The 13708-nt window shown below is 46.1% G+C and overlaps 2 long non-coding RNA genes across 4 annotated transcripts; one reads left to right on the forward strand and one right to left on the reverse strand.

Annotated features, from left to right (window-relative positions):
* The first annotated feature begins 1161 nt into the window (after nt 1-1161).
* On the forward strand, nt 1162-7063 carry LOC124704115. Of its 3 annotated transcripts, XR_007003474.1 has the most exons (3): nt 1162-1399; nt 1945-2481; nt 4031-7063. It is a non-coding gene; the product is annotated as an uncharacterized LOC124704115 (long non-coding RNA). The 3 variants fall into 3 exon arrangements; XR_007003473.1 differs by lacking the exon at nt 1162-1399 and having other exon boundaries at nt 1410-2481; XR_007003472.1 differs by lacking the exon at nt 1162-1399 and having other exon boundaries at nt 1410-2481; nt 6457-7063.
* LOC124704116 lies at nt 3680-7458 on the reverse strand. Its single transcript, XR_007003475.1, has 2 exons — nt 7376-7458; nt 3680-3865 (listed from the first exon to the last, which is right to left on the reverse strand). It is a non-coding gene; the product is annotated as an uncharacterized LOC124704116 (long non-coding RNA).
* Nucleotides 7459-13708: the final 6250 nt, after the last annotated feature.

Consider the following 13708-nt stretch of genomic DNA (forward strand, 5'->3'; position numbering starts at 1 on the left):
CTCGCGCCATGAAGGATATCCATGAACAAATCTTTGCTCATCCTATAGCAGCGCCGAAAATTATCGGTTTGTGTTGCATTGTCGGAGAAGTAGTCATTCTACAACATAGTTTGACCCTCCAACCTCTGATAGGGCTTCGACTTTTTTCTTTCCGGCATTGATCCTCCACGACATGGTCTCTTATTCTTCTCCTCTTTATCAAGCATTTTTTGGAGGCAAGCGATGATCGCAAGCATTTGTTGGATCATCTCGTTGTCGCTATCCATGTCTATGAGGTAACTCAAATAGTTAGAAATCTGTGGTGGCAATGGGGCGAACAACGATGGGTGGCACCTACCAGACAAACAATCGAACACCTTCTACGCATGGCGAAGGGGTGAGTGGCCACCGCATTCTGGAATAGGCGCGAACCACCGGCGGCAAAAAGGCAAGCGAGCCAGAGTTCAACACAGTCAAAGTATTGTGCCGGCGGTTACCGATGATTTAAGCGGGTGGAAAAAGGAGAGGACGCGCGGACACTAAAATAGACCCATTGTGAAAGCGCTTATTACTCCTACGTACCCTCAACGCTAGCTAGCTACCATTATTCTGAAACTGTAAAACTACTTCTACTTGACAATGTGCATAAGATTTATTCAACAAGCAACGCGCAGGCACATATTGTTAGTTATTAGTAGTATATCTTAATTAAGCGACGGTTCGTACAATGACTTTCTTTATTAGTCAGAATATTGTTGTTTTGTATTTTTCAAAATACAACACATTTTAAATGAACCTTCTAGCATATAATCTTGACCTATATATCTAGCTATATAATTCCTGGCAGATTTTTTGAAGACTCAGAAGTTGGAGTTTCTGAAAGAAGACGAATGAAATTTAGCGCAGAGTTGAGAACCTATTTGTGGTTGGATGGTTAGGAGGGCACTGACACCTCTAGCTTACCAGAATTCAAATTACAGATTTGATATTTTGGTGTTTTATTAAAAAGCGAAATCTTCTTGAGTGAGAGGCGATGTCTCCATCGACAGCGAGGCTCCTGTGGTAATTTTGTCAATTTCAGTATCTGTTGGATCCGTTTGTTGGACTCGGTTTTTCAGATATGTATGTATATATGAACGTGTGCTCGTAGTGTGTTTGGAAAAAAGAAATCCAGCGTAGAGTTGCTCTTAAAAAAATCCAGCGCAGACCTCTCCCTCATCCCCTTCTCTCTCTCGCCCCTTCTCCGGTTTGGTTTTCCTCTACTGACCAAGTGCTGCCCGTGAGCCTATGGGAGCTGTTCCGGCAACGGTGGATGGATGTCTATGCCTAGCTAGCTCTATCTGTTGTCAGAAAGATCCACTCAATCAATTGGACATCCTGCTTCAAGAGTCGTGGCTTTTTGTGAAAGCTGCAAATCAAGGTGCGTGCTGTCTGCCTGCCGCTCAGATCTCAGTAGTACCACAAGTAGAGCGTATTTACTTTTCACCCAAATACGTGCTCTGTACACTCCGTCAGATCGATGGGATCTGCAGGTTAGCTTGTTCTAGCTTGCTTCAAAATGGAAATCGGTAGCTTGCTCCTCTTTCCTCTTTGCCTTCTTTTTTCCTCCTTATCTTGTTCCTCACCCTGAGCTAAACTGAGCTGAGCCGCCCCAGCTCATCTAGGTAAGGCCGGTGGATCTCTCAGTCTCCTTTTTTTGCACGTACGTAGATATAATATATCTCTGGGCAGCTGAGAGGTCCATTGTTTGTTCATCTGGTTCTACGAAGAACCTGCTTCTGTATGCTTTTTTTTTCCCGCAGGGATCTACATGTATATTAGTACCACTTATGATGGCGATTTCTCTTATTATCCTGTGACCAACTGGCCATATACTGCATCTCATTCCATACTAAGTCGCTAGCTGATTCCCTATTTCCTTGGCATCTGATTTAGCAAAGGTTTTTGTGCCATGCCCCCTCCTAGATCTGCTTCTTCTTCCTCCTCCCCAAATGCTCATACTACCGGGACGGATTCCCAGCCGGTTGCGGGAACGACCACGTTATAAGCGTAGATCCATGATACATAATACCTCTTCTAATCAACCGATGCTGTAGATGACCATGAGGGGCGACTCAGATGAGCACTACTACTACTACTATAGTTTTTGAACCGCAGAAAATAGATGAGTACCACTATCACATGAAAGTTTAACCTTGATTTCTAATATACTCCATTGTTTTAAGTTTTTTTCTCTCCGATCTAGCTCTGACCTGTACTCTGGCTTATTTGATACTTCCTTCATTCCGTATTACTTGCCGCTGATGTAGTACAAACCTACTAAATAAGCAACAAGTAATATAGAATGGAACGGAGGAGTAGTTTATTTTACCATCTTGTAGATTCATGACGGCCACCCTGCTCATGGGCGATGCGTGATTGTGCGCACTCGGATGGATCTGGCTCTTCCTTACAAGTTACATTGCCACCAGATAGGGAAATATCGATGTGAAGCTATTAACGGTACGGTTTCAATATCCGTCTTGCTTTTTTTTTCGTTCTAGAATGTTTAGACCTTGTTTTGTTGGTTATCTGCAGAGTTTTCATGCCTGTCTTACAATCTTCTTAGAACTACGCCTTCTTTTGTTGGTTCCGCGGCGTAGCACAGGTGTCTTTGCTACTACTTAAAATGAAAAACAGATATAAAGAATACTGCGAATTGATATAGACATGCTGGCTAATTTAGCCTCATTGCTCGTGTGCTTTTTTTCATCTACATGTTGTAGCCGTTCTAAACCTCACCCTGAAAAAACATTCTTTACTAACAAAAGACTTTTTGGTACACTTGAAAGGTGTCCCATAATATTAAAGCAAAAGTTTGCTAATTGGTTTAGATGGATCCTTCCCGGCTGAGTCCAAAAAGAGAGAAACAATATATTGTCACAAATTGATTAGCTGCCATTTCCTTTTTTTCTAAACAAGAGTACATTTTGATGCAAAAATGGCCGTTAGACATGTTAGAATACTGGTGAAATATTGGCCAGTGAACTGTATATAGCGATACAGCACTATGATCAGTGAACTCTAAACAATAAGGTGGTGGGCAATTTTCTATTGTACTGTGTAAATATTCGTTCTTATTGTTTAGCACGGTTCAAAACCATCCGTTCAGGATCTCGATCATCTAGAAAAATAGGTCGTGATAAACATATAATCTGAACACGCGCACAATAGATATATATAACTGCATGATTAGATTTTATTTTTAGTGGTGACGCACGAATAGCATACTTGTACTGCCTACATACATACAGAAAGGGCATGTCAGCATGAGTTACACTTCCTGTTGTTTGGTTTGCAAATACATCCACTCTTTAAATAAGTAACTCTAGATAAATATAGTGGCAACTGGCAAGTTTGGTCCTCTTAAGAACAAGACGGTCCAATGATTACTCCCACCCTGGATGCTCAAGAAGTGGCAGTGGAAGTGCCACTGCCGTAGCAAGTACAGAGCATAGCTAGCCGGAATAGCCATAGCAAGGACATACCAGAGCTAACTGAAAGAGCCATGTGGGAAAGTTCAATAATATAGCACAAACACAAGATATAACAACAAACACTAACATTTAAAGACACATGAGTTTTCAGAAGTGCCAGCTTTTAACTTAATATATTTGAATCCACGGACCATGCCTCTCTGGCCACCAAGGCGAATATCAGGTAGAGAACACCATTAGATTAGTACGCGATATGGATATAGTACTCTCAAATTTAGGATGTTACCAGCAGCTATAAGCTACCATCAGGGCACAAATAAAAGGTAGTACTTAATGCAGTTCAACTGATAACGACAAAATCACAGCTGCTCCAGCTTCCCTCTACCCTCTGAACTCTGCTCGAACAATTCCTGCAAAGATAAGCAACATAATTTGGTCAATACACTACGGCCTCAAAGTATTGGCAAAACATAACATAGTATAGTTTTGCATGAAGACATAAGTTTTTGTATTCTGTATCTGCTCTCAATGGTGATAACTATTTTCTATCAAAACTTGTGATGATTCAAGCACAGATCCATGGAAAGAAGAAAATAGGCGGAAATCGGAAAAGGTACATATCTAAACTCAAAATAGGAGTAAATGCTCGCAGGCTACGCTGAAGCAAAAGTACAAACAATCATCCTCCCATTAGAATCACTCAACAACAATGCATATCTTGTAAATTGTTAGTTGGGGGAAGATGGTCAGGTTGTAGCAACATTGTTAAATAGAACACTTCAATTCTAATGATTTGGATCTGATCTAGCATTATGCTGGAGAGGTGTCAGGTGATGCTAAATTCAGTGTTCCAGATGCAAGAGTTGTGCAAGAACGTGTATAATGAAAACGTAAGTTCTATTTCCTAGAAAATCTTTGATTACTAAATGCCTGTTTCAGTAGGAAACTCTGGTGTCATATTCAGGATTTTGTTATACAAGTATCCTTGTTAACACAAAATTATGCATAAAAAGACATGTAATTAAGTAGAACATATAATAGCTGGAAACTATGATATATAATTAAGTAGAATAGATAACAGTTTTGATACGAAATTATGCACAACTAAGATATATAATTTAGTAAAACATATATATAGTTTTACGGGGAAAGTAAGACACATAACTACTCATCTGTTGTCATGCTTCATGAAGATTAATGGTGAGTTTTGTTTTTTGTTTTTTTGTGATGGTGAACAGTGTCATCATCTTTGGTTTACATGTATAAGCGTCATCATGTATTTGGTTGGTAACTCTTGGAAGGGTTATCATGTTTACATACATGAGAAAAATTGGGCAAATAAAATACCCCCAAACTCTTTTCACCTGACCAAAATGAAGAGGATAGAATCTGTTTTTGCTCATGTGGAACTATGGTAGTGACAACGAAAAATCCCAGAGTGGCTAGGCACGTCAGCAACTCGGCATGTTAACAATATAAACACCAATCTGAGAGGGGTCCTAGATGGACAAGTTACTTCGGCAGTGAAACAAAACAAAAATCCTAAGTAGACAAGGTACCTAGGCGATGAAACAAAACAAACAAATTATGCTATTCACACTATGCCCAATAATCATTTTTGTCAAGTTATAATTGACATTTCTACCTCGTCTCTCACACCTGTCCGCATTTTACTCTATAACATTCCATTTATTTCAGCCTGCAAATTCACAAGGCTGAAACAAATACAATATCAACTGTGAAGGACATACACTAGTTTCATGCTAAACTCAGGCATTATCAGCTTAATGCTTCCACTTTTAGGTTAACCAATACACGCATAAGCTATCCCCTATTTAGAAGCAACAGTTAATAATATGTTAAATTGGGATGTGCTTAAACAGCTTCTAATACATATTTTTACTATTAAATTGCAATCGGTGGTGTCAGTAGGTAGAAAACCCGTTTGGTACATCCAAAATCCAAGCTTCATGCCTCAAAAAGCCGGAAGCTATCACTCGCCAAAAAACCCGAAAACCAGCGTGATATAGCGATCCGCACCAAAAAACTGGAAAACCAACACGATATAGCGATCCCGCGTCAAAAAACCGGTTGAACCACATCGATCGTCGCACATAAAAAAACCGCTTGCTAAAGTTACAGGCTTTGCCACCGCCAAGTGAAACGTATCGTTTCGCTGTTCTGTTCTGTGGAAAAGAAGAAAAAAACGTTCATCTCGCAACTGCTCCAGATCTGGGGCACAACATGGCCGATGCAGGGATTGATCTCAATCCGGCTATGGCTCAAGCTGGAGCACCAGGGCTGGAGTCAGTGCTCCTTCCGCCTTCGCGTAGATCACCCCTCTTGTTATCCGCTTTGTAGGAGGTACCCTCTGGTTCCTTATTCTAAATTGTGGTATTTTTGTTGTAGAATTGTCAAAAAACTTCTGAAACTTAAGATATTATTTAGACCCTGAAGAAGATTGTTTTTTGGTAACTATATATATTGTTTTTGTTAGTGTTAGACCCTGAAGAAGATTGAACTGACGAGAGGTGTTGCTTAAGATATTATTTAGATGCTAGTTCCTTAATCTATTATTAGGTCGCACTGTCCGAACTACTAAAGGAGTAAACTATTTTAGAAAAGGTTAACAAAAATAAATTAGTTGGTACTTACTCTTGGTAAGGAAAAAAGAGCAGACATGGGTACAAATTAATCTTAACACTCTTAAACAAACATGAAATAAAAACTAATCATTAATAGGCGCGTACATATCAATTATTGACCCATTGCAAGCGCACGGGCACTTAGCTAGCACCAAAATAATATGCAAATGCAAGTGACAGTAAGAGACATCCCTAGACCTTGATTATTATGTTTGTCTAATTTGATACATAGGAATATCCACTATAAGTAAATTCTATACTTTTTTACCAGGGACGTAAGATATACAGCATAATTACTCTTCCCTAGTGATTTTCAATGAAGCATCATGGTGATTTTTTGGCTTTTCTTTTGCAAGGGTGACCAGTGTCATTTTGGCTGACATGCATAAGCGTCGTCACCTATTTTGCTGTTAACTCTTTGAAGGGATATAATGTCTACAGGCTTGAGAAAAAATGGGCAAACAAGATAACCCCAAAACTCTCTTCACCTGACCGAAATGAAGAGGACATTTTCGGTCATGTGGAACTATGGTAGTGATAAAAAAAGAGCACATGCTTGCGGGCTGTACTGAAGCACAAGTAGAAACAATCATCCTCACATTAGAATCACTCAACAGCAATGCAGACCTCGCATTAGAATCACTCGACAGCAATGCAGAGATCTTGTGAATTGTCAGTTCGCGGAAGATTATCAGGCTGTATGGCTTTGTTAAATAAAAACATTTTGATTCTAAATTTCAACCAGGTATGATTTGGATCTGCTATAATATTACGTTAGAGAAGTGCCATGTGATGTTAAATTCACTGCTCCGAATGCAAGATCTCTCCAAGAATGTGTAATGAGAATGTAAGTCCACTTTCCTAGAGAACCTTTGACTACTAAATGCCTATTTCAGAAGGAAACTCAGATGTATATCATGCAGCATTTTTTTTAATGCAAATCTTGTAACACTCTTTTTGTAACAATAGAAGAAAGCTAGAAAGGAAGAGCATGAGGCTCCTAAGATGATATTGCTCCAGAGTTTGTGGTGTGCTTAATACTCAAGTAGAGACACACGTGTGTTGTTTAGTTATTAGTGGGCATTACGTCCCCTTGGTCACCTAAACAAGATGGGTGTTAGTACGGAGTAGGATGCTGCTGACAATTCCCAAGAACCAGGACCCAAAACCCGAAGCAACATCTAGATCTGACAGTTTTAAGCCACGAGAAAGAAAAAAAGTGGATTTTTTTATTCGAGCAACACACAGTCGGAAACCCTGGAAGAGAGTGTTCACCTTCATTCCCTGTGGCGTGTCCCTGACCTCCGTCCCTGCTCCCGCGCTCGCTTCGCCTGCTGCCGTGCCTCCTGCTCCTGCTTTTTGTACGCCTTGGCAGCCTCCTGCTCCTGCTTCTTGTACACCTTGGCAGCTTCCATCCCTCCAGCAACAGCCCTTTTCACCTGGCGGACATCGTGGTCGCCCTTGTGCTGCAGCAGATGAGCTTCGAAGATGTCCCGCGGGATGTTCTTGTAGCACCACGGGCATTCGATTGGCCCCATCAGTTTCATTCCTCTTTTGTAGATCTTGTAGGCATGGGTGCCAACCGTCGCCGCAGTCACGGCTCCACCCACCACCTTCTTGATCTGCTCCAGCTCCATCGTGCGCGAATCGGGGGAGGAGGAGGCGGAAACGGCGGCCGCTGGTCCGGCCGGGTGAGAGGGTGACGAAGAGGGAGGAAGAGGCAGGCACTCGAGTCCAGTGAGGGTCGCGTCCCGTCGGGTCCGCTTTAGTAGGGCTGAACTCCATTGTGGGCCTCTTCTTGCTTGGGCTGGACCGCTGGAGAGCCGGATAACTTCAGATTTATATATTTTTTATTTACCCAAAAAAAATATTTTTTTTATTTTTTTTGCGAAACACAAATGCTCATACATACGAGTACACACTCACACCTATGAACGCACACACGCACACCCTACCCCTATGAACACCTCCAAGAGACTGCGTTGAAGAACTAATTCGGTGGGTCTTAAGATTGACAAAGTTACCACAGACGTCTCGTTGTCGACGGGAACATCACCTCCCACTGATGAATATTCCATCTTTATGAGACAACAAAGTGTTAAATCTGGGATTTAAACTTTGGTGGGCTAGGGTGTCACTGCCATCCTAACCATCTAACCACAGATTGATTCCCTATAAAAATATTTTGTATTTGAAAACGTAACAAAAGCGGACACACGTACGACCTCGTTTGACTACGTAAGAGAACCTGTTCTGCCCGTCACGTGTATGGACACGAACAAACTCGGTCACGGAAACTCCTGGATTGCGCTCGATATATACTCGCTGCTCGTATATCACATCTACATATTTCTTTCCGACCCTCCGATTGCACGTACGACCAGCTACCACAGTCGATCGATTGATGGCGCCGCCGTGGTCTGAGCTCCCACGAGAGATCCTCCGCCTGGTCATGGCCAGACTTGCCGCCGACGACCATGCTCGGTTCCGGGTGGTGTGCCGCTCTTGGCACTCTGCCATGCAACATGAGCATGTTCCTCGGGACACTTTCCCCTGGATCGTCTGCCGGGATGGCAAACCCTTCTTTGTCACCTCAACCGATCCCTCCGTTGACATCGACAATGTAAGGTGCATCGGGTCCACCAACGACTGGATCGCCATCGACTACACGCAGGACGACAAGACCCACACTTATTTCCTCTGCAATACCACCTCTGGAGCAATTGTGCCACTCCCTGAGCTTGATGATGTCATCGGCCGAGTTACCGAGGAATTCCGCGTCTTCAAGGTGCACATGCGGTCCACACCGGATGATGTCATCGCCGTCATGACAAACAACTGGAACTACCCCCTCATGTTGGTCCGGCCAGGGAAGGGATTGTGGTCGCCTCAACCACGAACAACTCCTTTTGTCCGTATCATCGATGTTGCCTTTCTTGGAGACCAACTCTATGGGGTCACCCGAGCTGACAACAACACGCCTCTCGATGTGGACGGTCTTGGACTCGTCTCTCTAGATATCTCCTTTGATGATGATGGCGTACCTATGGTTACCATTGTCAAGCGTATCATTAGGCTTGATAATGAATCTGATGATTGGGGCATCATTGATGATACCGATGATGATGATGACTATGATGATGATGATGATGATGATAATGATGATGATGATGATACTGATGATGGTGATGAGGAGACCCAGGAGAAGACCGATGATGATGATGACGGTGATGAGGCGGAGAGCCAGGACAAGGATAACGATGACGAGGAGGACAAAAATGATAACAAACTTGATGATGAAATCAGTGGTGATGATCTAGATGAATCGAGGAATAAGAGTGGTGATGGCATGATTCTCCAAGCTATCCACTTTACCGATGATGAGGAAGTGCAAGAGGAACCCAGGGATCTAATTGCCACCTTGTGGTACTTTGTGGAGTCATGTGGGAAGATGATCATGGTGAGACGAGAATTACAACTCCCCTACTATGCTATTAGATACACTCGCAGTGTGAAGGTCTTTGAGGTGGATATAAATACCGGCACATGGATGCCCGTGTCGGATGGTCTGTGTGGTCAATCACTTTTCGTTAGCAAACCTTTCTGCAAATCTATGCCAGCTGGTGGAGAGATAGCAAAGGATGCCATTTATTTTGTCGATAGTGGTGAGGTGTTCAACATGAGATCTCGTACCATAAGCCCGCCACAGGGTTTAATCGATTTCCGTTTGTCAACATGGACCTTTCCCATGGAGCTAGTGGTTTAAGAGTTCATGTTGTAACCTTGGATGTAAATAAGGATTTTGATCCATTCTCCTTGGTTTTTTTTTATCAAAGACTATCTATGTGAGGTGATCTCTCTGGAAACATTGTCATTTTTTGGCTTCTTTTCTTGTTTTAGTTCCATGTTTTGCTCAAGTTACTTATACGTTTTGATCGATGATATATCATCGTAATAATGTTTGCTTGAAGAAAGACTACAACAAATACATAAAAATGGCATGCCAAAAGGTAGATGCTACTTGGGATTGCTTATTCGTTAGTGGTGATCTTTTTCCTCTCCTTGCAATGGTTAGGATTGGAAAGAAGGAAGTTAGTTTTTATCAAGAAAAATTACTTGGAACATCTCCATAAAAATTATGACCCATCGCCTAAACCGAAATGGGCAGGCGAGCTAGTTGCTAACTTGTTGGCTTACCGATGCTTCACTACCAACTCTAATTTTTTTAGCTAATATTGACAAACTTGCAAGGAAGAAATAGTTCAACTTAAATATGTAGGTTGCTAAAATTTTAATAGGCTAATTTTGGGAAAAACCAAACGCAACGAGCCTGCGACCATCCTAGTGAAAATCTTGCCTAAGAGCATCTTCAGCCCTATCCTCCAAAGTGTCCCCTAAAGAGATTTAGGGCGTCGGACAAAAAATCATTCTCAGTCGCGTGCTCCAAAGATCTTTTTCGTCCGACGCGGTCTAATATGGTGTCCGGCGCCCCGAGCCTCTCCCCGCTACACAGGGGATGCTTTGGGCACGCCGAACAAAACGAAATGCGGGGCCAGGAGACGCGGGTCCGACGCGTCAGCGGTTCCGAAGCCTAAAACCCCGTCGCCTACCTTTGGTCATGCGATGTTAGTGGCGTCCCAGCTTTCCCAGACGACGCAGGGACGCGTCTCGTCGTGCATGGCCGCGTGGCCATCCTCGCCGACGTTTAGTGCGTCCAACGCCCCGCTACCGGCCTGCCGCCGTTGTACATTAAGAGCGCCCCTGCTTCCTTTCCCATCCCAATCTCTCGCCGCTCCCAAATCTCCTCCTCCCTCGTCAATGTCGTCGTTGTCCCGCAAGACCGCCGCGGCGAACGGCTTCGTCCGCGGCAGCCTCACCGTGGTGCAGGCGTGGGCGTTGTACCGCGCGGGATATCCCGTTCCGCCGGACATGCGCCTGCCAAGAAGCGGCGGGTGGAGGATGGCCGTCAACGGCATATGCGTCTCGTCGCCGCCATCGCCGGGCACGGAGCACTGGAGGGACGTGGTAAGGCCCGACGGTCTCGCCTCACCGCCGAGGAGCATGCCGATCCAACCTAGGCAGCCACCGGCAACGATTCCTGGTGGGTCGACTACTTCCAGGCGCAACACGACGCAGAGATGAACAGCACCGCCGGCCTCATCGTCCGGCAAAACACCTGGAATAGGGAGGGGCGCCTCCTCTTCTAGGGCGTTCCCGGGCGCACCCTGGATCATGTCGTCGATGGCATCCAGAACAGCGCGCCCAGGTTGGAGATGCTGTCGTCGCCGCCACCATCCCATACGCTCGCATCACGCTGGCAGCCGAGGAGGACGTCCTCCAACTCTTCTTCGTCAGGGCCGGCGCGATCAGCGCCTTCTTCGTTGCACCGCTCCGTGCCCTACACCGTGCCTAAGCACGAGGTGAAGGAGGAGCCGGAGATCGCGATGCCGCCCGTCAATCCGAGGCGCGGCGGCAGCAGCGTTAGCTGGCAGCAGCACAGGCATGCCGGCAACGCCCTCCTCATCCCGAAGCCGGAGGTGAAGGAGGAGCAGGACGGCGAGGCAGCCGGGAATGCGGCGCTGCTGGCGGTTCGAGCGGCAACAACGTCTTATCGCGAGCAGCGACGACCCCGAGGACTGCCCAGGGCTGCACGCGGTGTTCGCGGCATCGTTGAACGACAAGGACGCCTGGAGGGGCGACCTCGACGCGGCGATCGTCATGTCCATCCGCGACACCGGGAAGCCACTCGTTGACCTCACCGACGACGGCGAGGCTGGACCAAGCGCGCGGTGAAGGACGAGCCCGGCGAGCGCGGCCAGCAGGATGCCGTACACGATGGTATGTACAACTTCCACCATTACTACAACGCCTCTGGCCGTCGTAAGTACTACTAAATTAGGGTTTAGTTTAAATTTTATCGAATTTTGTACGAATCTATGTAATATATAACAAATTTAAATGTTTCTACTTTCCTAAACTAAGGACGGGAAGGAAGAAGGCGAGCATATCTTTCGTGAGACAGTTGTGATTCCGCTTTCATGTTTTGGATTGAGCTTTGTCACTCTTTCTATGCCTCTTTAGAATTCGCTTAAATTTTAAATATTTAAAATTTTATTTAGGGGACGCTTTAGGGGACGTCCTTCAAACTCGCAAGTACAAACGAAGTACAAACGGAATACGTCCTCCAAACAATGGACGCTTAGAGCATGTCCAGCCGCGTCCTCCAAAGCGTCCCCCAAAGCAATTTGGGGCGCGTCGGACCAAAAATCTGTTGCAGCCGCGTCCCCCAAAGCCTATTTTTGTCCGGCGCGGCCCTATACGGTGTCCGGCGCCCCGAGCCCGTCCCCGTCCCACAGGGGACGCTCCGGGACGCCGGGACACCGACAAGCGAGGGCGGGGAGTGGCGGGGCCGACCCGTCGGCGGCACGATAAATTTTAACCTAACCGCCGCCTACCTCGCGACGGAAGTTATTGGCTTTGCAGCGACGGTGCAGTTCCCGCAGCGACGGTGCAGTTCCCGCAGAGGCGCAGCGACGCGTCCCGTCGCGCCTAGCTCTGCGTGCCGACGTTAATGAGCGCCACCGCTCCTCCGTCTCCCTCCGGCCTATAAAAGGGTCGCCTCTCATCGTCCCTCTCACACACAAACCCTAGCACCTTTCTCCCAAACCCTAGCCGCCACCATCTCAACAAGACTCGACGATATGTCTGGTAGAGGCGGAGGCCGACCTCGCGACCGTGGTCGTGGTCGTGGTCGTTGTCGTGGCCGCGGCAGAGCTGAACGCTCGCCGTCGCCTCCCACGCCGTCGTCTTCATCGTCGGAGATGGCGTGGAGCCGGACGTGCTGTTCGAGTTCGTCCTCGTCCTCAAGGGCGACCCGCGCGACATCCAGAGGCTGCCGGACTCCTTCGCCGCGTACGTCGCCGGCGACGACCGCCCGCGCACGATGCATCTGCGGGAGGCTTCATGCGGCTACTACCGGTGGATCGTCGACGCGATCTACGACGCGCGCGGCAAGATGTACCTCAACATCGGCTGGGAGAAGTTCGCGCGCCACCACAGCCTCGAAGCCGGCTTCATCCTCCTGTTCTCCTACTTCGGCGACAGGGACATGAGCATCAAGGTCTTCGACGAGACGCTGATGGCGTGTATTTCACACGTTCGTTGGGCAACCCCAAGAGGAAGGTATGATGCGCACAGCAGCAAGTTTTCCCTCAGAAAGAAACCAAGGTTTATCGAACCAGGAGGAGCCAAGAAGCACGTTGAAGGTTGATGGCGGCGGGATGTAGTGCGGCGCAACACCGGGGATTCCGGCGCCAACGTGGAACCTGCACAACACAACCAAAATACTTTGCCCCAACGAAACGAGTGAGGTTGTCAATCTCACCGGCTTGCTGTAACAAAGGATTAACCGTATTGTGTGGAAGATGATTGTTTGCAGAGAAAACGGTAAAAACAAGTATTGCAGCAGATTTGTATTTCGAGTATTAAAGAATGGACCGGGGTCCACGAGTTCACTAGAGGTGTCTCTCCCATAAGATAAAAGCATGTTGGGTGAACAAATTACGATCGGGCAATTGACAAATAGAGAGGGCATAACAATGCACATAC

This window comes from Lolium rigidum, chromosome 3 (assembly GCF_022539505.1).
Source record: "Lolium rigidum isolate FL_2022 chromosome 3, APGP_CSIRO_Lrig_0.1, whole genome shotgun sequence".
Lineage (NCBI taxonomy): Eukaryota > Viridiplantae > Streptophyta > Magnoliopsida > Poales > Poaceae > Lolium > Lolium rigidum.